Source organism: Diabrotica virgifera, chromosome 9 (assembly GCF_917563875.1).
Source record: "Diabrotica virgifera virgifera chromosome 9, PGI_DIABVI_V3a".
In the NCBI taxonomy this organism is placed as follows: domain Eukaryota; kingdom Metazoa; phylum Arthropoda; class Insecta; order Coleoptera; family Chrysomelidae; genus Diabrotica; species Diabrotica virgifera.
In genome coordinates, this window is record NC_065451.1 from 202970960 (window position 1) to 202996768 (window position 25809).

General features: G+C 33.7%; 1 protein-coding gene and 1 long non-coding RNA gene across 3 annotated transcripts in view; one reads left to right on the forward strand and one right to left on the reverse strand.

Annotated features, from left to right (window-relative positions):
* LOC114330496 (BTB/POZ domain-containing protein Tiwaz) overlaps window positions 1-25809 on the reverse strand; it is a 140217-nt gene that overhangs the window by 90016 nt on the left and 24392 nt on the right. The gene's annotated exons all lie outside the window — the stretch shown is intronic.
* On the forward strand, window positions 22307-23971 carry LOC126892837 (uncharacterized). The gene is made up of 2 exons (XR_007701018.1): window positions 22307-22642; window positions 23639-23971. It is a non-coding gene; the product is annotated as an uncharacterized LOC126892837 (long non-coding RNA).

A 25809-nucleotide genomic window follows, 5' to 3' on the forward strand; every position in this document is an offset into this window, starting at 1 on the left:
ATAACTGTTAACAACTATTGGGCGTCTCCCGGGTTGGAGTTTGGGTTTAAATAAACTTGTATATTTGGGGATTGGTGTTTCATTACACATAGAAGTCCAACCAACTCCTGCATCGATTCAAGGCTCAGCTAGCAATTCCCTTTGCTGATCTTTTTCAATTAGTAATTCTCTTTGTTTCTCTTTTCTTCTTGACTGGCTTTACAACTCGGGGTGAGTCTTCGCCGCCTCCAGTATGTCCTTCCATCTTCTACATATTATGCTTTCATTTCTCATTGTTGTACCCCAATCCTAGATAAATGGGCTTCAACATCATCCTTCCATCTTTTTCTGGAACGACCTACTGATCTTCTACCGTCTGGCCTCTTAAAAAACACTGTCTTTAACACTCTGATCTTACCACGTGACCTGCCCATCTTATTCGGTTACCATTTATATGTCTGACGATGTTTTCACCAATGAGTCACCAATTCAGCATTGCGGCGCCTTTTACACTCTTCTATCAACTCATCTCTCTGAGGAGGTAATTCATTTATTGCCCGCTGATATAAAGTCCATGTTTCACTTCCAAATGTAACAACTGGGCGAATAATTGACATGTACATTCGTAATTTAGATTGTCTTTTTAGTAGCTTAGATCTTAATAATGATGATAGGGAGTCTAATGCTCAAGCAAAATGTTTAATAAAATTTGTTACATCTGACATGAAAATAATAAAAACTAATTCAAGAAAAGGATGTAAAAAAGAGATGGAAGAAGTACTTTGACGTGAAGTGTGTCAAAGATGGATACTTGGTATACGAGTATAACCATTTGTTTACCAGAAGTTATCGCGAAACTCCGACAAAGTAACACACAACGATGAATCATCCTACATTATGACAATGCAAGTGCTTCCACTGCCCAAAAGACAATAGAATTTTTGGATCTTCAAAACATTGAATTGTTATACCATCCATCGTATAGCCCTGACCTAAGTCTCAACGACTTCTTCAGGTTCCCAAAGATCAAGAATTCAATGCGTGGGCGGCGATTCCAGTCGCCAGAAGAGGCCATCGATGTCTTTAATATAGCGATTTTGCAGATGTCAACTGAAGACTGGAATAACTATTTTACCAATTGGTTTGAACGTATGCAAAAGTGTATCGATCTTGGTGGGACATATTTTGAAAAGAAATAAAGTACTTTAAGCGTATATGTTTTTGTTTTGATGGCTATTATATGCAGAACTAAAAAGACTACTACTATTAAAATCTTTTATCGCGCCTAAATTCTCAGCAGTCTCATTGCCTAATGTCTCATGGACATTTGATAGAGGACTAATTATTATCTGCTTTCCAAAAAATTAGCGTTAAAATACTACTACAGACATTTTACTTGAGACCACTCACATGCCAACGCGCGTTTTAATGACCTAAAACGCGCATTTTAATGACCTTAATGACTTGAGAATCTTCTAAATACCGTCTGGAAAGGTGTCTCCCACGTGTGTTTGATTCAATCCGCCACGCTTCACCTTGCCAGATCGCCTACCAACTAAACTCACTCCCTCTTTCTCCAGCCGACAGATCTGGGACCACTGGGTCTGGGTCTAGTCTGGGAGACTAGGTCTGGGTTTAGGCATTTCAATGACCTAAAACGCGCGTTAGCATGTGAACGGTCTCAAGTAAAATGTATGTATTTAGTTGTAATAGCGCGGTATCAAAACGAGCGTTAAGCGCTTGTCATGAGAACGGGGTCTTAGAGTCCGTTCACATGACAGGCGCTTAACGCGCGTTTTGATAACGCGCGATTACATCTACATACATTTTGCTTAAGACCGTTCACATGCCAAGGCGCGCTTTAATGACTTAAAACGCGCGTTAGCATGTAAACGGCTTTTTGTAGAGCAGTGTATTAACCACAGTATCGAAACGTTTTATAATAGAATCGTTGTTCCCACAAATTATTTATTTAACTACTAACACCACGATTATTTAGTTTTTTGGGCGAAACCTTTCAGAAACAAATTCCACTTAAGTTTTTTGTGTAAAGCGAAATGTGTCCATACTATTAAAATCTTTTTATCCCATCTAAATTCTCTGCCTACTTATGCATTCATCAACCGAACTCTTTATTTCCATTGTCCCGAGTCCTTTATCATCGGAGGAAATTCTTGAACAAAAAGCGTTGGTCTTAAAAGCCTTCGAGCAGTATTTTGTCGTTCTCTAACACAAATATTAGCTTTGTACGGGGTTAAAGAAGCGCACCGAGGAAATAATTCTCCCAATTTCTCTTCTAGAACTCTCTCATTTTCGTTTCAATTAGCCTGAACAAATACCGGTACGCTGGACTACAAGGAAAATAATGGAAATTCATGGAGGATCATCTACTGACTATGTACGCTCTTTCGTGCCAATTCAAATACTATTTAATGCCTGAATGGGGACTAGATGTTTTTTATTTTCATTTATCGCTAAATTGGTTTTCTATGTACGTATGGCATCATTACTTTTCGAAAATTATTTGTTATATTTTCGAAAAGTGATGATTCGATGATGGAAACCCGGGACGCACGCTTTGCACTAAATGTATTATTGCAGAAATGCCGAGATCAAAGGAAAGACGTCTTTGCTATATTTATTGACTATGAGAAGGGCTTTGATCGAGTACAACATCACAAATTAATTAAAATATTAAAGGAAAAAGGAGTTGATAGTTACGATGTACGAATCATAGAAAAATTATACTGGCGTCAAACAGCGACAGCTTGCATAAATGGAAAATCAACAGAAATATGCAAAATACAAAGAGGTGTCAGACAGGGTTGTATACTGTCCCCATTGTTATTCAATTTATATTCAGATAGAATATTTAAGGAAGCGCTGCATAATTTGGAATGGGGTGTAAAAGTTAATTTAATTCCGATAAAAGTTAATGGAATTCTGATAAATACAACCAGATATGCAGACGATACAGTTATTTTAAGTGATGATATGAATGGATTACAACACCTTTTAAATGCCATTGACACAGTGGGAAGAGAGTTTGGCCTAAACATAAACTGTTCAAAAACAAAATACATGATATTTGGCCGTTTGGCCCATCAAGATTCACGGTTATATAGGGTGAGGCAGATAACTGGCCTATTAGAAATATCTCGAGAACTAAAGGCAACAGAATCATGAAAATTTGAATAAAGGGGTTTTGAAGGATGATCTATTAAATGAAAATATTTTCATCTCTTTGCAACTTCCGGTTATACCGGAAGTTGCTTATAACTTCGTTTTTTTTAATGGGACACCCTGTATATTTTTACATCTTTGGATTCTCATCGATGTCTTCTTTCTTAAAATATGAGGTTTTGTAATATTATACAGGGTATTTTAAAAGATAATTACGTTTTTTTATTAATTTCGTAGCAACATTCACACCCTGTAGAATTGTAGTAGTTTGACATCTAAAACTCTACTTACGTTCAAATGATTTTTAATATACAGTACTATTGTTAAGAATCATTAGTATAGCTAAATTTTTAATTTTAGTATACAGGGTTGGTCGAAACTCGGAATGAGTATTTTCTGAGTTTTCTTAAATGGAACACCCTGTATTTTTGTATTGTAGTGAAATGATATTTTATAGTACTTTTTTATTTCTTAAGCATTCCCTATACCTAACTGCTTTAATTTGTGAGTTATTGGTGATTCAAACTAAACATTAATTGCAACAAAAAATACGTAAAATTTTATTAGGTTGGCCGTGAAAATACTCAATCCCAAATAATTTTTCAGAAATAAATACATATTAATCCAGACTGGTCCTTAAAATTACCAATAATGGTTTAGCTATCAAAATACCTACGTAGTTAAGATTGTTGGTGCGATTAACAATTAAGCACAAATTAAAGCAGTTAGGTATAGGGAATGCTTAGGAAATAAAAAAGTACCATAAAATATCATTTCATTACAATACTAAAATACAGGGTGTTCCATTTAAGAAAACTCAGAAAATACTCATTCCGAGTTTCGACCAACCCTGTATACTAAAATTAAAAATTTAGCTATACTAATGATTCTTAACAATAGTAGAGTATATTAAAAATCATTTGAACGTAAGTAGAGTTTTAGATGTCAAACTACTACAATTCTACAGGGTGTTAATTTTGCTACGAAATTAATAAAAAACGTAATTAACTTTTAAAACACCCTGTATAATATTACAAAACCTCATATCTTAAGAAAGAAGACATCGAAGAGAATCCAAAAATGTAAAAATATACAGGGTGTCCCATTAAAAAAAAACGAAGTTATAAGAGATGAAAATATTTTCATTTAATAGATCATCCTTCAAAACCCCTTTATTCCAATTTTCATGATTCTGTTGCCTTTAGTTCTCGAGACCTTTTTAAAAGGACCTTTATTTGCCTCACCCTGTATGTTGATGGTCATATAATTCAAAGAGTACCCAGTTTTAACTATCTTATAGAGATAAAATGTAGAATCAAGATAGCCCGCACGCCATTTTTAAAAATGAGGTCATTCTTCTGTAATGATAACTTGCAACTTCAACTTCGAAAGCGCATGATTAAATGTTGCATTTGGTCAGTCCTCTTGTATTGTGTCGAAGCATGGACATTAAAAATATCCACCATTAATCGTTTGGAGGCCTTTGAAATGTGGCTGCACAGACGTACACTGAAAATACCATGGACGGCTATGCTGACAAATGTGGCAGTCCTTAAGAGAGCAAATGCTGCCCGCGAGCTGCTTGATAACATCAAATATAGAAAGATGACCTATTTTGGACACGTAGTAAGGGGAGACCGGTATAATATTCTTCAACTTATTATGATAAAGGACGCAGAGGAATTGGTAGAAAGCAGTCCTCTTGGTTGAAGAATATCAGAGAGTGGACAGGAATAAAGAAAGCAGAACAATTCTTTAGAATAGCTCGAGACAGAGGGAGTTTCGCCATGTTAATCGCCAACGTCAAGTGGACTTGATAGGGCACGTTAAGAAGAAGATGATTCGATACGTTGGAATACGCTACATCGATTCGATACGATCGATGCAAAAACGATGACCTATATATAACATATGAGACCATTAGAAGGGGAGTATAGACATACACGTTCAATCTACAACCCGCTCGTTTGTCCCTTTTGCCCTGAGTATACATACTACTACATACAAATCATAAGCAAGAAGATTGTATTAAGCTCTATTTAAAACAAGTAAAATAAAAGAAAATAGCATATATGCATTTAATATTCTAAATAATTAATATTTAAAAATTTAAATATGACGTGATAAATGAGACAAAACCTTTATTTAAAGTTGAGAATAATTTAAATACAGGGTGATTGATTAGTGTGAGGAAGCTCAGTAGATCTGTTATAGTAAAAATTACAAAAAAAAGTTATTAACAAAAATTGTAGGCAGCGTTAAACTCCATATTTTAAAATTAGCTACAATCTTACAGGGTGTTCCATAAGATGGTGGCAGACCAAACTTATGTTTTTTTAAATGGAACACCCTGTATTTTATTTTAAATTTGAAATCTGCTTCACTTTCCGATCACAACAATGTAAAGTTTTATTATGTTATACTGGGTACTTAAAAAGTTATAGCCAATATTCCCTGAAAATCGTATCAAGTTTAACTCCCTGTATAATTAAAAAGAAGTATAGGAACATTGATCTATTGCAACCATAGTTTTTTAATAATTGTTAAAAATTATAAAACACATTCGTTTTCATAATATTCGTTAAATCAAATACAGGGTAAGTCAAAATGCAAGTACATTATTTTCTTGGTAATTTTAAATAGAACACCCTGTATTTTATATCACTATCGAAAAGTACTAATATCGTACTTCAAATTTTATAAAGTACTCCCTATACCTAAAGTTATCAGTTTTCTAGATATTTTTATTTTTCCATCAAAGTATTAATTTGGTAGATATTTTAACGTTTACCAATAATTATTGTGAGTTGGCCATTATTGATTTGTCAGAAACTGACAGTTTGACATTATTATTTATTAATTCAGTAAATAAATACCGACACAGAAAAGAAAACAATTTATTTTAAATAAAATTTATAACAAATAACCGACGGAAAATTAAAAAAAAAATAACAACACAAAAAAATAAAAAAACAACAGTAATTTTAACGTAAGGTGTTCAAAATGACCTCCCAAAACATCTATGCATACTTGAAAGCGGTCATTCAAAGAGTTGCCTACATTGCTAAGCATTTGTAAAGAAATATTTTGAAATACAATTCGGATTCGATTTTTCATATCATCTCTTGTTGTTGGAGGTATTTTATATACTTCGTTCTTAACGTAACCCCAAAAAAATGAGTCCATTTTATTGAACTCTGGTGACCTTGGGGGCCACCTTACCGGTCCATCCCTTCCGATCCATCTTTCACCAAACTAATCATTAAGTTCACCACGTACTAATTCGTTGTGTTGCGCAGGAGCACCGTCATGTAGAAACCACATTTGTTCACGTATATTAAGTGGAACCTCTTCTAATAATATCGGTAACTAATTTACGATAAAATCTAAATATATCTCACCATTTAAATTATCTTCAAAAAAATATGGTCCTACTACATGGTTACCGACGGTACCTCCCCACACATTTAGAGACTATCTTGTTTGACTATGTGTTACTATGTGGTATGGATTACTTGTTGAATAGTAGTGAAAGTTATGCCTATTAACAGAACCGTTTCGATGGAATGTAGCTTCATCACCAAATAAGACATAATCAAAAAAATCTCTCTGCTCATTAATTTTTTCTAAGACCCATTCACAAAACACTATTCGTTTCTGAAAATCATCATTATTTAATTATTGGTGCTTTTGAATGTGATAAGGGTGCATCTTGTTTTTAGATAGAATGTTTTGAACGGAGTAGTAACTAAGTTCTTGTTCATTGGAAATACTCCTAATACTTGTGTGTGAGTTTTCTGTAACTCCCATCAACACACTAATTTCGTTTTCCTCTGTCACACTAGTTTTTGTTCGTTCATGTTTTTCATAATTCACTGAACCAGTGCGGTTAAAGCGATCTTTCAATTTTTCAAATGTATCTTGTCTCGGTTGCCGCCTATCTGGAAACCGTTATTGATAAATTCTAGCTGATAGTAATGAATTTTTATTGCATTCCCCCAAAATCCAGATCATATCTACCATTTCATCAGTAGTAAAATTCATTATTGCTAATTTACGGTGTACGCCAATAGGGCTTTTCATTCACAGTAATTTGTTTCGAGCTTCGGTCGCATGTCGTATAATCCGTGTATAATATTAATATACACAGATTATAAAACATATGACAGTAGCTCGAAACAAATGACAGTCTATGAAAAGCCCTATACTGAATTAATAAACAATAATGTCAAACTGTCAGTTTCTGACAAATCAATCATGGCCAACTCACAATAATTATTGGTAAACGTTAAAATATCTACCAAATTAATACTTTGATAGAAAAATAAAAATATCTAAAAAACTGATAACTTTAGGTATAGGGAGTACTTTATAAAATTTGAAGTACGATATTAGTACCTTTCGATAGTGATATAAAATACAGGGTGTTCTATTTAAAATTACCAAGGAAATAATGTACTTGCATTTTGACTTACCCTGTATTTGATTTAACGAATATTATGAAAACGAATGTGTTTTGTAATTTTTAACAATTATTAAAAAACTATGGCTGCAATAGATCAATGTTCCTATACTTGTTTTTAATTATACAGGGAGTTAAACTTGATACGATTTTCAGGTAATATTGGCTATAACTTTTTAAGTACCCGGTATAACATAATAAAACTTTACATTGTTGTGATGGGAAAGTGAAGCAGATTTCAAATTTAAAATAAAATACAGGGTGTTCCATTTAAAAAAACATAAGTTTGGTCTGCCACCATCTTATGGAACACCCTGTAAGATTGTAGCTAATTTTAAAATGTGGAGTTTAAAGCTGCCTACAATTTTTGTCAATAACTTTTTTTTGTAATTTTTACTATAACAGATATACTGAGCTTCCTCACACTAATCAATCACCCTGTATAAAGAGACAAATATCTATAGCAGGGGTGGCCAAACTGCGGCTCGCGAGCCACATGCGGCTCTTTGAAGGATTACTTGTGGCTCTCGATTGTACCCGAGTTATTTTTAAATTTTGTATTATATATGATTTGAAAAAATTATTATCGTTCCATAATATGTGTTTCAAAATGTCTTTTAATTTACTGACAACAAACATGAAAGACTTTGTAACAAATTCCATTTCCATCCAAGATAAGAATGATATGACACGACACATCGAAAACTGCGCTAACGAACATTACATAAGAGTGGCGCAATGTAAAAGTCAGTAATCAACCGAATCCAGACCGATTTTTGTATAACTCTTGCTAGAGATGTAATTTGTAATTTGTATTAGGTACACATTTTGCATTTAAGTCATTTTACTCGACTTAGAAAAAATTGTTTACCATATTATACTAGAAAATCTTAACGAGTAGGTATATAAAAAAGCCGGAAGGAATATTGACCGAACTCCAAAATAGATTTGAAGACTTAAAATATGTTAAATCGTCTCTTCATTTTTTTCCGAATTCATTTGAAATGAACATAGTTCATAAGGTGAATTTTTTATTATTACCAATATATGACCCAAACAACATCTGGAGAATTAAAATTAATAGAGACGCAAGAAGATCAAGCTCGAAAATAAAACTATAAGTCGACGCCGAATACCGAATTTTGGAAATTTGTACCAGAATCCAAGAAGGTACCCTAAAAAAGAATGCTTGTCGAATTATTTCCATATTAGGAACAACGTACTTGTGTGGACCATTTTATTCCATTTTATAATTCGTGAAATCCTAACACCGATCAATATTACCTAACCAGCATCTAAAAGAATTACTGATAAGTCACATATTAATCACCAAATTTTAAAGAATTATCAAAAGAAAGAAAACAAAAATGTAATTAAGTTTAAATATTTCGTAATTGTATTTCGGTTTTCAGTAAGTAAAAGTTCTGTTAAAAAAATTGTAAATACCTTCTATACATAGATACTTTTTGAATAAGTATTTTATTGCGGCTCGCGAAAAACTTCAACTTGTGAAAAGTGGCTCAGACTATTAAGAAGCTTGGCCACCCCTGATCTATAGTATAATATTTGCAGAGAACACGGTGTCGATATTCTACTGGTTCAACAAACTCACCGAGGTACCAGGAGGACCTAGATTTCGGAATATGAAGCTTATACTGAAGAGACGAGACACATCTTTAACACATCAAGATGACATCGAGATCCTCACAGTGGAGGTAAACTCCTGTACGGTAACGTCCATCTTCAAACCGCCAAACGCTGACTTTGCTTTTGAGGAACCAGATAACTTTCATTCAGAGCAAATAAAATTAGTATTGGCTGATTTAAACTTCCACAGTGTCACGTGGGGTTATAACGAAACAGACTTCAATGGTGCAAAACATCTTGCGCCTTTCAACAGCGGAAGATGGCGCAGAGGTTGCAACCCAGGCAATGTTGGAGACCAGGTGATTGCGACAGAATTAGCGACAGTATTGGAGACCAGGTGACAAAAATCGTTAGAAACACCCTTCCAAAACACAGCACAGATCACGGACCGATAACTTGTCTTTCCAAAGCGGCAATCAGATATGAAATATTTCCTTTCAAGAGAAGCAACTTCCAACTTTACTAAAGCAAAATGGGAAAAATTGGACCAATAAATTTCCCAGTTAAAACCGTACCTTATTGATACATTTGTACAAAGAGTAAAATAAATACGAAATCCCATACTTAGAAGATATGAGCAGCCATATGAAGACGAGTCTTTTCGGAAGCAACAATACAGGTTGGGAAGTAGTGCTATATGGGATATCCGGCAACAGAATGGACAGGTGCTGCAAGCTGGTAACAAGTCTGAACATAAAAAACACCAGATCCAGCTACCCTGGCACCTAACCTGACAGCAGTCACACCCGATCATATAGCCCATGGTCTCCTCACGAACGGTAAGACAATATCAAGAAAGCAGAAGGTGAGAGTTCAACGAAATATTTACATCGGCGAAGAAAGGGATGTTCTAGGTACCTCCTTGAACCTGTAAAGACTAAAATTATGCAACATATTGAAGATAGTTTTGAACGGAAAGAAATAACAAGAGTAGCTTTTATAGACCGAACCGCAGCAACGGCTGTTGACAAAACTCTACCAAACTACAAAGGAGATTAGATTTAGAAGGATAGTGAGATGTCTTCTTCAGAATAGACGCTTCTAGGTAACGCTCCACTCCTAAAACAGTCGGTTACCTAACTTTAGGAAATGACAGGGACATATATATGGCAAGCCAATTGAAGTATCATTTAATAAGTTGTTGTTAAGATACGTATAGTAAGTAAGTAATTTAATATGGGAACCTAATATTACCCAAGCAGTTAGAAGAAGTATGCAGTTATTCCAATACAGAATTCAAATAAAGAACCTCATTTACCACATTCATACAGAGGAATCTCTCTAGTATAATACGTTTTACAAACTTTGGAACGCATGATAAAAAAAGGTTAGAATCCTGGCTAGAAACTAATAAAAAGCTCCCACAGTATCAATTTAGCTTTAGGAGGGAACACTGCACAATGGACCATTTAGGACATTTAATAGCAGACATCAACAATTCCATTTGAGTTCTAAATCAGTATTTGATTCTTTTGTAGATATAGAAAGATGTATGTATCTCTATATAGAAGGAGAAATTGGAAATATGGTAGACTGAAGTCAAAAGGGAGTGTTGTACAAGAACATAGAAAGTTTCATTCCATCCCATACTTGGTTTAAAGAATACAGCTTCGAATAAGCTTTCATAGAAGTTATTTGTAGACCAAGATTTAATCACGCTTTGATTCCATCACATCTTTTCAAAATTAAATTAAGGTAAGATTCACTATGTAGTCCTGTCGCCAAGGGGGGGGGGGTACAACGGCCTCCTTAATTCAGATGGACTTACCTAAGTTTTTTTTATGTATTTTGACCCGTAGAACACGAATTTTTTGGGTAACAGTTGATCCAGATGTCGATAAGTTTGTTGTAAACAAAGAACTTGAGGAATTACATAACAGCGATTTTTCGCAAAACAAAACATTTTTTGTATTTTTTGGATGATTCTCAGTGTTACAAGTTTTTTCGTAGGATGCATAGCTTTAGAGATAAACGCGGTTGAACTTTCAAAAAAATCGAAAAAGTGCAATTTTTGAACCCGAATACCTTTTGATTAAAAAATAAAATAGCAATTCTGCTTACTGCATTTGAAAGTTCAAGTCAAATTCTATCGGTTTTGATTATTTGCATTGCTAAAAATTAAGTTTTTATTTGTTAAATAAATCCATAAACACATAGTGTTTGCAGTGCCTAATGCAAGCGTTTTAATATACGTAATCTACGTAGAAATTGTTTGTATGCGCGCCTACTCGTTCGATTTCAAATGGGAAATGCATTGAAAACATCATTCAATCACTATGTGTTTATAGCTTTGTTTAACAATAAAAAAATTAATTTTTAGCAATGAAAGTAATCAAAACCGATAGAATTTGACTTGAACTTTCAAATGCGGTAAGCAGAATTGCTATTTTATTTTTCAATCAAAAGTTATTCGGGTTCAAAAATTGCAATTTTTCGATTTTTTGAAAGTTCAACCGCGTTTATGTCGAAAACTATGCATCCTACGAAAAAACTTGTAAAACATTTTTTGCTTAGAATGACCCAAAAATACAAAACAATGTTTTGTTTTGCGAAAAATTGCTGTTATGTGATTCCTCAAGTTCTTTGTTTATAACAATCTTATCGACATCCGGATCGACTATTACCCAAAAAAAATCGTGTTCTACGGGTCAAAATACATAAAAAAACTTGTGTAAGTCCATCTGAATCAAGGAGGTCGTTGTACCCCCGCTGGGGACAGGACTTATGTGATTGCGAAGAAATTTAAGACCCTTATTTGTTTAAGTACACCAACCGGTTCGCACATAATGAATCGTGTGAAAAGCGTATTAGGTTTTAGTTAGAAGCAGTTTTATACTAGAGTGTAGGTTTTAATTTTAAAATATTTTAACTGTACATCTACGTTAAGTTTAAATTTAGCTATTATATATTTATTATTTAGCTATATGTTTTTACAATAGCAGGAGTAATAATTCAAGAAGCTATTTTAGATAACATATTTAATTACCAGAAAAATCAGCCGCCGAACTATAGCTTAAAGCAGAACTACCAAAACCTACAAGTCTGACCGTTATGTTATATTTCTTACTTATACTAAACAAAATTTAAATTCTACAGGGATCTACAAGGAAAAGAAAAAAACATAAGGATAGTAATAACAAACGCTTCTTAAATATTCGATGTTAAACTAGAATTATGCCGTTCATCTCCGTTCTTAACCAATTTACCCAATTAACAAAAACTCAATCAGCTGCAGTGATCCACCCAGCAACCTGCTGATTTCTAATTAAATAACCAACTAAAATTGAACGAGCAGCCTTAAATTCTCTCGAGAACACACAAGAAATCATAAATCAAAACGTTGTCAAACAGAAGCGCCGAAGAGTGCGCTCGTTGTTGAGTTTGGTGTACGACTCGTGGATCACATAAACGAGCTTCTAGCTGTGATAATTATTTCCAATTATTTTCTTTGAACGTGCGTTGTTATTGGCCCTGCTTACTGCTAACTACTGCTATTGCTGCAATTTCTCGCAGAGGGAGTGGAACGTGACATTGATGACCGACTTTCAAATTTTGCGATTACTCGAATGCACTTGGAGTGACAGTATAGGTTGAGAGATTTTGAGATAAAAAATCAATTAATCATTCACCGCGTTAATTTTAGGGATTTTTGAATAATTGTACATACAGGGTGATTGATTAGTAGGGTAAAGCTTAATAGCTCCGCTAAAGTAATAGATAGCAATAAAAGTTAATAACACAAATTTTAGCCACCTTTGAGCTTCACATGACAAAATTAGTTAGAATGTTACAGGGTGTTCGATAACACAGTGGCAGACCTAACTTATGTTTTTTTTTTTAAATGGAACACCCTATATTTTATTTTATATTCGAAATCCTGTTAACTTCTCCATCACAAAAATATAAAGGTTTGTAATGTTATACAGGGTATTTACAAAGTTATAACCAATTTTGTATGAAAATCGTAACAAGTTCAACTCCTTGTAGAAATAATAATAAGCACAACAGCAATGGTTTATTAATGGAAAATTTTGACAATACGTTAAAAAATATGGCATTAATAAAACATTGTTGTTTTGCTTATTTTTATTTATACAGGGAGTTGAACTTGTTACGATTTTCATAAAAAATTGGTTATAACTTTGTAAATACCCTGTATAACATAACAAACCTTTATATTTTTGTGATGGAGAAGTTAACAGGATTTCGAATTTAAAATAAAATCTAGGGTGTTCCATTTAAAAAAACATAAGTTTGGTCTGCCACTGTGTTATCGAACACCCTGTAACATTCTAACTAATTTTGTAATGTGCAGCTCAAAGGTGGCTAAAATTTTTGTTATTAACTTTTATTGCTATCTATTTCTATTACTATAGCGGAGCTATTGAGCTTTACCCTACTAATCAGTCACCCTGTATACGATGTGTTAAAAGAAGCAGGGCGGTCGAATATTTCGAATTTTACATCGGATGAAAGAACTGATAAACACGTGTTCAATAGGGCATTCCAACTTGCTGTCAAAATTAAATCAATATGGCGGCTGGGAGGCAAAAACAAATGCTATTCTATCAGTTCTTAATGTGTTTTAGATAATTTTAGTTGCGTTTTTTGTAATTTTGTTTTGTACGAGGGTATAATTTAACATTTCACTGGAAGAATTAATTTAAAAAGATACTATGGCTTATTTTAAGTTTCTACATTGTAAAAACAAGAGAATTTAAGCATTTTTCATTAAAATCGTTTTTTTTTATTTAAACAATTAATAAACATAACAATTTTTTTTATTGACTATTCGTGTATTGTTCCCTCGAATGCATAAATCTGCAAATTTTCATTCATTTGCATTGAAGAAAAGGCAGTCAAATTAACGTCTAAAGATTTGACACAAACGATTGAACTAAAGAAAAGCGTTTAAAAATAAGTAAGTATTATCATTGTTAGATTTTTATTTCACACATCTTATTTTACATGATAACAAAGCTATTGATTATTTTAAATATTTTAATTGTTTTAAATATTTTCATCAAAATAATTGATGTAAAAATTGTAGGTACTGAATACAGAATCCCAATTTGCAATAAAAAGGGGGGGTTTCATATAAGATTTCAAATTTGCCTTTTGCCACATCCCTAAGGAGTAAGTAAAGGTAGGGTGTCGGATTTAGTGTAATTCAATAGGTTTTTGAAAAATATTAAGCACGTGTGTTTTAGCTGTTTTCTTTGGAACTATATTTTCGAAGATATCAGACTAAATTGTTTTTTTAAGTTATACTTCTTTACGCGCGATATGAGGGTGAATTTTTATATGTTAAAACCTACGATCCGGGTGCATGCGCATTATAACTTTGTCCTGATTGGATGTTCACATGACATGTCAAAAATTATCCAATATGGCAGCTGTAGCGCAGCTGTGGTTTGGACGGCTGACGGTTTGGTTATATATGGTTGTTGCGTTTTAAAATTTGTGGGAAGAGAAACAACAAAGGTTAGTTAATAGTTATACTGCCTTTTTAAATAGTTTTCATATTATATTTTTGAAGTTATACTTTAAAATGTTTTAATTTATGTATGTATCAGTCCAGAAAGGGCTTGGAAAGAATATATTAGTGTTTTTAAATATATTTTTCTACAAACGTGTTAAAAATGAAATTTTTAGGACTCCATAGGAGCGTTAAAAATGCTACTTTAAGGCACTAGTGCTTTAAAATTTTTAAGGCACTGCAGTTAAAAGTGAATTGTCAAATTGTGAAACGTCAAAATCCTATTTATATTTCATTTATTAACATTAATATTAATAATACAACTTGCGCAATTTGAAAAAGGTGGTTTAAAAGGTTTTTTATTATAATTTTGTGTCTTTGGATTTGTCTTCCTTGGGCGTAAAATAATAAAACATCTATTTTTATATTTCACTTGTCACCGTGATGTACAATGTATAATACCTATGTATATCTGAAAGGTAAGTACCATGCGGCTTGATGGCCTTGTTGGTAGATCATTGGACCAGAGATAAAAAAATCGCGAGATTGCGGGTTCAAATCCTGGACGATTCATACTTTTTTCTTTTTTTTTTTAATATTTGGCAGTGTTAAGTTTTGGTTCATTTTTGGTAATTATTGTTAATTTTTTGTATTGTAACTGTTAAGTAGGTATATTTATTTCGTTGAAATTATATTATAATAGAAGTATAACTTCTTACGTGCGTACAAAGTACACACACATTCTTTTTTTTTCGATTATAGCGCCACCCACCAACAATTCGGAAAAACATCTCGAATAAAAGTTATTTACTTTTTCCTAAAGAATCAAAATCTGTAATAAAAAAATGGAGGACCCGATTTCTATGTTACCCCAACCCACCCCCAAGGGTTGAAGATTCCTAGCGTCGTGTTTGGTGATATTCTATTAATTAGAAAAAAACATTACGACTACGACTGCCTTCGAAAATGGCACATATTCTAGAGGTAAGAAAAATAGGACTCTTTCACACGCTAAGAATTGTGAACGTGCGATGGCTTGAAACATTTGGCGAAGGACGGTGAAGGGAGAAAGGTTCTTGAGCCACTATTGGTTCACGTTAAAAATTCTTAGTGTGTGAAACCGCGCTTACGCTCTTACCTGTTGAATAGTTGCCGAAAATTTGCTAAATAAAGATTTCAATACACGATGAGAACAGTAACCCAAAAAAACTTCTTTCAAAAACGAAATAAAAATATAATATTATGTAGGGGAGCCCAAGCGGGGATTTTTGAAGTTACTCGAGTGTGTCAGCTAATCATATGGGGAGAAACCTGGTACCCTGCAGATGTACCTCTACCATATATTGGCTCTTAACAAAGGGAAGCTCGTTAAGGGGGGCCCGAAAAAAAAATCTATCCTAAAAATACTCGAAATTGTCAGATTAAGATCAGGTAAGTTAATTATATGCAAAAGAGTGTACATTTCAAAAATCTGACGATTTGAGTAGGGCGTAGGGAAATGGGTGAGTAAAAAATTTCAGAAAAAAAGCGAATATTTGGCGAAATGAACATCAGATCGAAAAACTAAAAATACGTCTTTAATATTTTTCAAAAATCTATCAAATGGTACCAAACATGACCCCCCACGGAGAATGGTGGGGAGTAAATTTAAAATGTTAAATACAAACCCCGCGATATTTCGCAAAATGAACATCAGATCGAAAAACTGCAAAAAACACTTTCAAAATGTTTTTGAAAAATCTATCGAATGGTATTATATACGATCTCCCACGGAGGTGGGATGGGGGGTTACTTTAAAATCTTAAATGGAACCCCCAAATTTTTATTGCCGACTTGGATTCTTTACGTAAAAATAAGCAACTTTTATTCGAGATATTTTTTCGAATCATGGATAGATGGCGCTATAATCGTAAAAAACGATTGTTGGAAATGGAAAATTAAATTAAAAAATGGAAAGTCCCCATAACTCTCGAGTGATTGCAAATTTAGCATACTTTGCTCCCCTACCATAATCCTATATGAAAAATTTATAAAACATTGTATTTCATTTTAGCCCTCTTTTTTGTAGCTACATAATTAATAACCTATAGGAGCGTAAGAGGAAATTGTTAAAAAATATTATAATTCTTTTAAGCCATCAGAACAGCAACTCCGTAGAACCAGTAGGCATATAATGTTACAAAATAAACAAATAAAAACCATATCACTTAATTTCATTATAGAAATTTCTTGAAGCCATTTCCCAATTAGCAAAGCAGTTGTTGCTTCAGTTTTAACCAGGTTAGCGACAACTCACTCAAGTATTTACTTAAATTTACCAATATTTGCAAGATTCGTTCTTAAGGTAAGTGCAGTAATGCCTACGGGCGTGTGACGCAGGTCGCGAGAACTGGTTTAACAATTGAATGTCACCATCGTTGGAATTTTGGCTTTTGTTTTGGGGAAAGTGGAGCTGATAGAAATGAAATAAGAGTGGTCTGATGTTTCTTTTTTGCACTTTTAGTTGGGATTTAGTCTCAAAATGCAAATAAATCAAATAAATCAACCTGCAAATAAATGAGGAAAAAACTAAGTTGATTGCATCAACTCCCAACAATAGAGCCATAAACATCGGTCACCAATTCACGGTAGATAACTATTTGAAGTGGTGCACAAATTCATATACTTAGGCTCCCTGATCATCAAGGAGAACGTCATGTCGAAAGAAATCAAGAGAAGGGTATTCCTAGCAATCATCATCATCATGGCTTATTCACTCCTGGCGGAGTGTTTGCCGCCCTTTCGGGCTCTCTGACTCATTTGTTGCGGAGAATCAGTCAGCTGTTGTCTTTTATTATTATAGCAGCGTGTGTGACTTGGCCCTGTCTACAATTTTCCTCCATTCTTTCCGGTCATTACAACGCTCCTTCCAACTGTAGATTCTCAGCTTCTTTATGTCTCGTAAGACTTGATCTCTCCATCTTGTTTGTTGTTGGTCTCCAGCCAGTTATTCGGTTTAGAGTAGAGTCTGGGTTAGCTCTTTCTTTGTGTCCCAGCCACCTGAGCCTTTGCGCCATCACGAACTTGATTATGTCTTCCCCCTGGATCACTTCTTTACTTTCTTCATTAGTTTATATTCTAAATTCGCCTACACTTATCCTCACCGGTCCCATTATTCGTCGAATTATCGTTCTCTCTAAGATTTCTAACCTCATTTCATCTTTTTGTGTTAGGCACATCTTCTCTGCACCATAGGTGATCACTGGCCTGATTGCAGTCTTGTAAATTTTTAATTTGGTTGTCTTACTAATGTGTTTTTCTTTCAAGAATTTTTGGTAGTTCCAGTAGGTTCTATTACCCAGTAGGATGCGTTCATTTATTTCATCCGTTCTATCGTTTCTGCCATTCACCATCACTCCCAAGTATTTGAAACGGTGTACTCTTTCAAATGTATATGAACCAAGCTTAATTTCTTTCTCGATGTTCGTATTCTGTCTTGAACACTTGAGTTATTCGTTTTGCTTTGATTTATTACTAGCCCTCTCTTCTTTGCTTCTTTATCTAGTATTAATATTATATTCTGCATGGTTTTTAAATCTCTAGTAACCAGTGCAATATCGTCTGCATACGCTATCAGTTGGGCTGAAGATTCGATAATAGTTCCCATAATTTTGGCTGCTCTTACCGGCCCCTCTATGGCAATGTTAAATAATGTTGTTGACAGCGAGTCTCCCTGTCTGACACCTACCTCCATTTGTACTTCATCTGATGGGCCTTTCCTTGTTAAGATTAGTGCCTTGGATTCCTTCATCGTCATTTTCGTGAGACTTACTAGTTTTTCTTGAATGCCTAGTTGATTCATATCATTAATTAGCTCCTCCCTTATTATACTGTCAAAGGCTTGCTTGTAGTCAATAAACAGTATATGTAGATCTATTCCGTGCTCGTAAGTTTTTTCGACGATTTGAGTTACAATGTGTATTGCGTCTATTGTTGACTTACCTTCTCTGAATCCATGTTGGTATTCACCTATTTTTGTTCTCGTTTCTTTTTCTGTTCTTTGCCTCATTAAATTAGTTAATATTTTGTACATTGTATTTAGTAGCGTGATTCCCCTGTAGTTAGTGCATTTCGTCTTGTCGCCTTTTTTAGGGATTGGTGTTATCAGACCGCAATTCCAGTCGTTCGGCATGCGTTCTTCTTCCCATATTCGTTCTACCAGCTTGTGGATTCTGTGGGCTAGTTCCTCTGCCCCTTTCTTGAAGAACTCATTTATAATGTGGTCTGGTCCTGCTGCTTTTCTTGTATTTAATCTGTTTATGGTCGCCAATACTTCGTTGTATGAGGGTGGCTCTGATTGTTCTTCATTCCTATTTTCTGTTTGTTCTTCTGTTCTTCATTTTCTGCATTTTCAGCATCGCATATTCCTAGCAAACAAATGCTATTTTAGACTGATTAGATATATGAGAAACAGAAACTTAAGCCAAAAAACAAAAATAACCATATACAAAACCCTTATACAACCAGTGTTGACATATGGATCGGAGACATGGACCATCTCAAAGGCAGATGAAAACCTTCTGCTTATGATTGTACGAAAGATCCTGGGAGGAATATTCGGTGCCATCTGTGAAAATGGTGTTTGAAAGAGGAGGTAAAACTATGAGATATACCACAGATATAACGATATATTTGGTGGTAAAGACGTAGCATCTCTTATAAAAATAGGAGAACTAAGATGGGCAGGACATCTAGCAAGATCACAGCAGAACAATTCTTCTAGAAGAATCCTTATGTCACAACCTGTGGGAAGTAGAAATAGGGGTAGGTGTAGATGAGGATGGTAGAAAAATAGGCGCAGCAAACTGGCAACAGTTGGCAAAGGTCGAGGCTCTTTTATAGAGCTGTGGTGTAGCGCCATTGATGATGATAAGTTGTGATTCGTATGTAACGTTGTAAACGACATATATTTAATTTATATTTAAATAATTATTTTATTAAAATTTCTATTGGATATTTCTATACTGGCTTAACTTTCTGTTTCGTTTACAATTTTTTCTTCAAAAAATAGTTCTCTCTCTCTCTTTCTTTTTTTTATTTTAAATAAATCTTCTTTCTTTTTCTTGGCAGCATTCAAAAAATTGAGAAAAACAATTTTAAATATTGCCAAATCATTTTGCAAAAACATGTCGATTTTTTCTTTGTCTATTTTTACCTTATTGCCTCATTTTTACATGTTTGGAAAGGTTAAAATATTTCACAAATTTATAAGAAAAAAGTTGTTCTAGAACAATTTCGTATGAAGTTAGTGCTTTGTTTTAATTCACGGCAGCTTTGTTTACAACAATTAAGAGATCTAATTTGCGCCAGTTGATAAAGCATAAGCGATGGAGGGGAAAGAGTTGTTAGCTGTATCTCTGGTTCTTATTAATGGATTTCGACGTTATTTTTTTACTTTGTATTTACTTTTTGCGTACATTACGAATATCTCCCTTTCTTGTCGTTTCCCCATTACTGAGGATCGTGATTTTTTCCAATATTCCTAACAATTTTTTTTCTATTATTTTGGTCTTTATCTTCAGCTGCTCTAAGAGCTTTGCAGAATGGGTTTCCAGCTGAATTCTTTATTTGGTCGGACCATCTAGTTCAGCGATACTCAAACTTTTTCTTTCCTATGCCACATAGTAGCTATTGCCACAGCTTGCGGGCCGCAATCAAGATGAAGTAGTATACAGGGCGTTTCATTGGGAAACGGAAATACTTGAATGCTGAATAGAGGTAAATAAGGCGGTTCTAGACATACTAAATTTATTGCTCCACCGACTTTATAACCGAGTTACAGGGTGTCTTATCGATTTTGCCCATTTCTTTCTGGACCCATAACTTCAGAATCACCTTGTATATCTTTTTGATATTTGGTACACATATGTCACATTTAGAACCCAAACCACGCAACTACTATTCACAAGAAAATCCAGGTCCGGATTAAACAAAATTATAAATCCATTGTGACCTTTAAACAACATCCTGTATATTGAAATTTTCAAAAACCCGTTTGCACATTTCAAAAGAGCTTTAATGGAGCTTCCATTTTTTGCGCAGGCAATTCAATGACTTTAATTCTGAAATTATGTCGAAATTTTTAAGAACTCGAACTTTCAAAACAAAAATTTCGATATACCTAATTTCAAAATTAATGTCATTAAATTGTCTGCCCAAAAAATTGAAGCGAGCAATTAAACCTAGTTTTTGGTGCTCTAGAAAATTTTAATATACAGGGTGTTGTTTCAAGGTCACAATTATTTAAAAAATTTTTTGTTAATCCGAACCTGAATTTGTCTTGTGATTACTAAATGGGTCGTTGCAATGTAGTAAATAAGTATTGATTATTTTTAAAATGAGTATTTGTTCATTAACTTCAATAATTTATTACTAAAAGTTAATAATATCTTGCTTTTTAATTAGAGTTCTTAAAAATTTCAATATAATTTAAAATTAAAGTCATTAAATTGTCTGCCTCACGCCCAAATACGCCTCAAACACATCGGCACACTATCAAATAATTTGATAAAAACCTGAAATTTGACAAATAATTTGATCACAAGGCCCTTTAGTAAGCCTTCGGGCCGCATAAAAAACGCCAAAGGCCGCATGCGGCCCGCGGGCCGCAGGTTGAGTATCACTGATCTAGTTGGTGACCGTCCTCTTGATCTTCTCCCCGGAACGTTTCCACATTATCAATATGCATTATTGAAATGGGTGAAGTCGAGTTCGCTCCGCTTCGTTCAGGTATATTTTAGAAGGGTACGAATTGGCTCCCGCATGAATGCGTGTAGGCTCTCCTATAATCGCGGAAACATTAGACATTGTTGCCAAATCGTGTAATATTTATACTGCTTAGGAAATTTACATAGTGATATAGACTTTTTATAGGAAAATTATACTTTTAGACAAATACTTTTAGAGTTTGTTTTAGTTCAACATTGGCATATGTGGCAATTTTAACACAAATTATCGGTGTCGGCCGGTATGCGCTCGACCGTTTTGCGCTCTTACCTGAAATCGGCCGGTTTGCGCTCTACACTCTAATACCCGAAAGTTAAGTTAGGACCGAAGGGTTAGGTCTTCCTCCTTTCCCATAGATATTTCTAGGAAGGTACCTGTTTCTAGCAAAAAGAGAAAATTTGAAAGAAGTGACAATGCTGGGTGATATTTTCGACATGTTTAGGTAAAATAAATTTTGTCTATGGGAGCCAATTCGGACTCTACCTTTTTTAGTTCAGGTAAAATTCTTATCATTGGGAGCGAACTCGACCCCGTCCATTGAAATAACTAAATTGTTTAATAAACCATCTAATTTGTTTAATTTTTTAATTCTTTATTTTTTAGTAATATTTGTGGTAATTTTTATTGTAAAACAAATATTACATAAATATATGGATGTGAAAAAATATAAAATTCTTATATTTTGCTTCAGTTTCCCCTACCGAAATGCGGCCATAGCTTACCGCACTTCATTTTACCTTGTCCTTATTCGGACACTTACGTAGGTGTTAAACATAACAATACGTCTTTAAGGCCCGATTGTACATTGGCGGCTTAAGCTATGGCTTAGTTGAACCGGGTTCAATTTTGAGCGTCGGTTTAACTTCATTCGGGTTGTTCAATGCCGAGTTCAGTTAAGCCGAGGTTCATACAAATTTTGGTAAGGTTGGCAACGTAAGGCATGCGTATTCAAAGCAATTCCCGTCAATTCTCGACATAAATTTTCCCGCCATTTATGTATTATTATTTGGTTTTTGTCAATATAATTCTTTTATTACTGTTATTAGTTTAATCGGTATTTTCTATCGTTTAGTTTATCAGTTTAATCAATTTCCTACGTTAAATTTGTGAACAGACCATTTGAATAGGTATTATAAGTATTAGGATATTGCAATGTGTTTATTTTCTTTTTGTAAAAAACTGTTTTTATATAAGTGTTTTTTTCTACACTGGACGCAAAAAAGCCTTCCAATTTCACTTCTCAAAAAGAAATATTGGTATCTTTGGCCAAATAATAAAGCAGAATTGTACAAAATAGAATGAAACAAATAACCCCCAAAATTTTAAAGAAGTTTATCAAAGCCATTGATTGTAGCAGATAGTAAGAAATTTTTATAAATATCTAATAGTTGTTGTATGTATTAGTTTAAATTTCTAAATTAACAAAGTATTCATGCATAAGATTTTCAACCTCCTCCTACGTTTGACAAATTGTACTTCTCATGATTCTCTAGACTATAGACAGTTAGATTTACTACATTTTTGGCTAATGTTATTGCTACTTCTTCTTCTTTATGTAGTATAAGCAAAGGGTTATTAAAAAGCATTGCAATATTGTGTATCATTGATGTTCCAATTACAATTGAATGGGCCTTCCGAATAAAAGTGCCATGTGATTCGTTTTTAAGAAATCGAACAAAAACTGTTAAAATTATAATAATGGTAAATTTATACATTTTAAGGATTAGTAATTAATTACTTCAGCTTAGTACCATCTGTTTAATTTCAGTACTTAAATTACATCTCAACTGAACTAACTTTTCTTCGTCATTGATATTTTATGGACTTTACAGTCTTTAAATGTACCTATATTCTTCTTAATATATTCGTCATGCTTTGACTGGCTGATTGACATATAGTCCATGCCATTAAAAAAGGATTAGTAATACAGTACAGTTATTTACAAACTGTATTAATAACTAACCTTTAAATGTGTAAATTTACCAATATTCCAATTTTAACAGTTTTTGTTCGATTTCTTAAAAACGAATCACATGGCACTTAACAATTGTTATTCGGTAGACCCATTCAACTGTGTCTATGCATTCTGCATTCTCATTGTGCCTCATTAAATAAAATTTCAGCTTGTGATGAAGGATTGCGTAAGGGTGTTATCAGGTTTTCTTGACTCCGTAACCACTATCACCAAAGAAGATACTAATTCAATCTTCACATTCTCTTCTCATAAATATTTAACTGTTTACAGCTATGATTTCAAATTCACTCAAAAATGTTAATATTTGCCTTATTCTAGGGAAGTAGGTAGGTAATTTAAATAATTTTAGAAGGTAAATTAGTTTGTAATTATTATTAAATAAAGTGATAATATGTACCTACATAAGCATGGTACAAATATAATTAATTTAAGATTTATTAATAAATTATGTACATCTAATTTAATAAATTAACAAAATCGTTTTCTACATTTGCTTCAAAATCATTCACAAGTTGCAAAAAGGAGCCTGTTGCTTAAAACCAGTGATATGGGCCCACTTCACTGCACAAAACCTTAATTTAAGGCAATAAAAACCATGTTCTTAGAAGATACAGCTTGGTTCTTGAAATGTCAATAACAAATTTGCCACTTGTTTTCGTTCTCGTTCTTACCTATCTGTTCGATTTTTTATTCTATGAGCAATATTAGTTTCATACAAATAGTGAACAGTGAACAGATATCCAAAATCTTTGCAACAATGCATTATCCTTCCATTTTCAAAATGATTTTCTCTAGACCTACACTGTTTCTGTGTTCTCCTTCCTTCTAGAATATTTACCATTTCCAGAAAATCTTCATTATTAGTTAAATTTTCAATGAGGTTCATTTTTAAGGTGTAAATATTATGATTTCCGTTGACAATGACAAAAATGTGAGGTTAAAAATGCTTGAACCAGCGTTAAACCGCCGAACATCGACCGCTCAGCTGAACCCGGGCTTAAACCGAGCTCAAGCTTAAACTTTGTATGTACAACGCACTTCTTGCCCTGAACTCGGTAATGGCGCTGAGCCGGAGTTGAACCTCGATTGTACAACCGGGCCTAAGTATACCAGATAACTAAAATAACTATATATGTAAATAACTAATGGATAACGAATCACCATCCAAGTATTCGAACGAACAAGCCATTTGGGTGTAAGGACCATATTAGTCTAGGCAACAGCTAAAAAACCTATTTTAAAACGTTTTCATTTTCTTCGTATTTTTAATTTATTTTCCATTTATCGTCCTCTTTCCAAGATATCTTGTCTTATTGACAAAAGACGTGGAATAAAACGAATTTAAAAATGGCAGATCAATGCCGTATAAAATGGCAGTATAAAACCGATTGAGGAATTTGAACTGGAATATTAGGCTAAGGATAGCTGTTGATGGTGATAATTTCACTTATATTTTCAGTAGTAATTGCACAAGAGCTCTGAAATTCTATATTAATTTCAGAGGTCGAGTGCAATTTGTTGCGATTATTTCATGAATAAAACTGTTCAAAACCAAAATTTTATTGTAATTTATTTATGTAAGTACCATTAAACACACAGTTTTTATAAATATTTGACGATTGAAAGTCATCACTTTTATAATTTTTAAAACATTAATTGTCATTAATGTCACTGAATGTATTTTTTCGTAGCAACGAAGGGCATCTGACGTAATATACTTAACGACGGGAGATTATCAAAAATTATCGATTTAATTCAGATTTCTGTAGCTTTTTATTGGTCAGAATCTCCTATAGGTCTGGATCCCGCGTATGAAAAAAAAGTTGATTAATAGCAAGCTGAAAATTTGTTAATAGCTTAAGGGTGTCTAGTCGGATTAACTTTGATATATGGGAACACTGGAACAGGGGCAGTTTTAATTGTGGAACAGGTTAAAAATTTGTAACGGTCAGACCACGAAAACGGCACATTTATTTTGTCCGACAGAATAGACTTAAACTCTCCGAACAGAGATTAAACTCTCATGCAAAAATCAGACTGCTATTTATCACCAAATGGGCGTTTTAATGAGTGGAACATGTAGAATATGCCAAATAACAGGAATTATGACAGGTGATAAATAGCAGTCTGATTTTTGCATGAGAGTTTAATCTCTGTTCGGAGAGTTTAAGTCTATTCTGTCGGGCAAAATAAATGTGCCGTTTTCGTGCTATGACCGTTCCAAATTTTTAACCTGTTCCACAATTAAAACTGCCCCTGTTCCAGTGTTCCCATATACCAAAGTTTATCCGACTAGACAACCTTAAGCTATTAACAAAT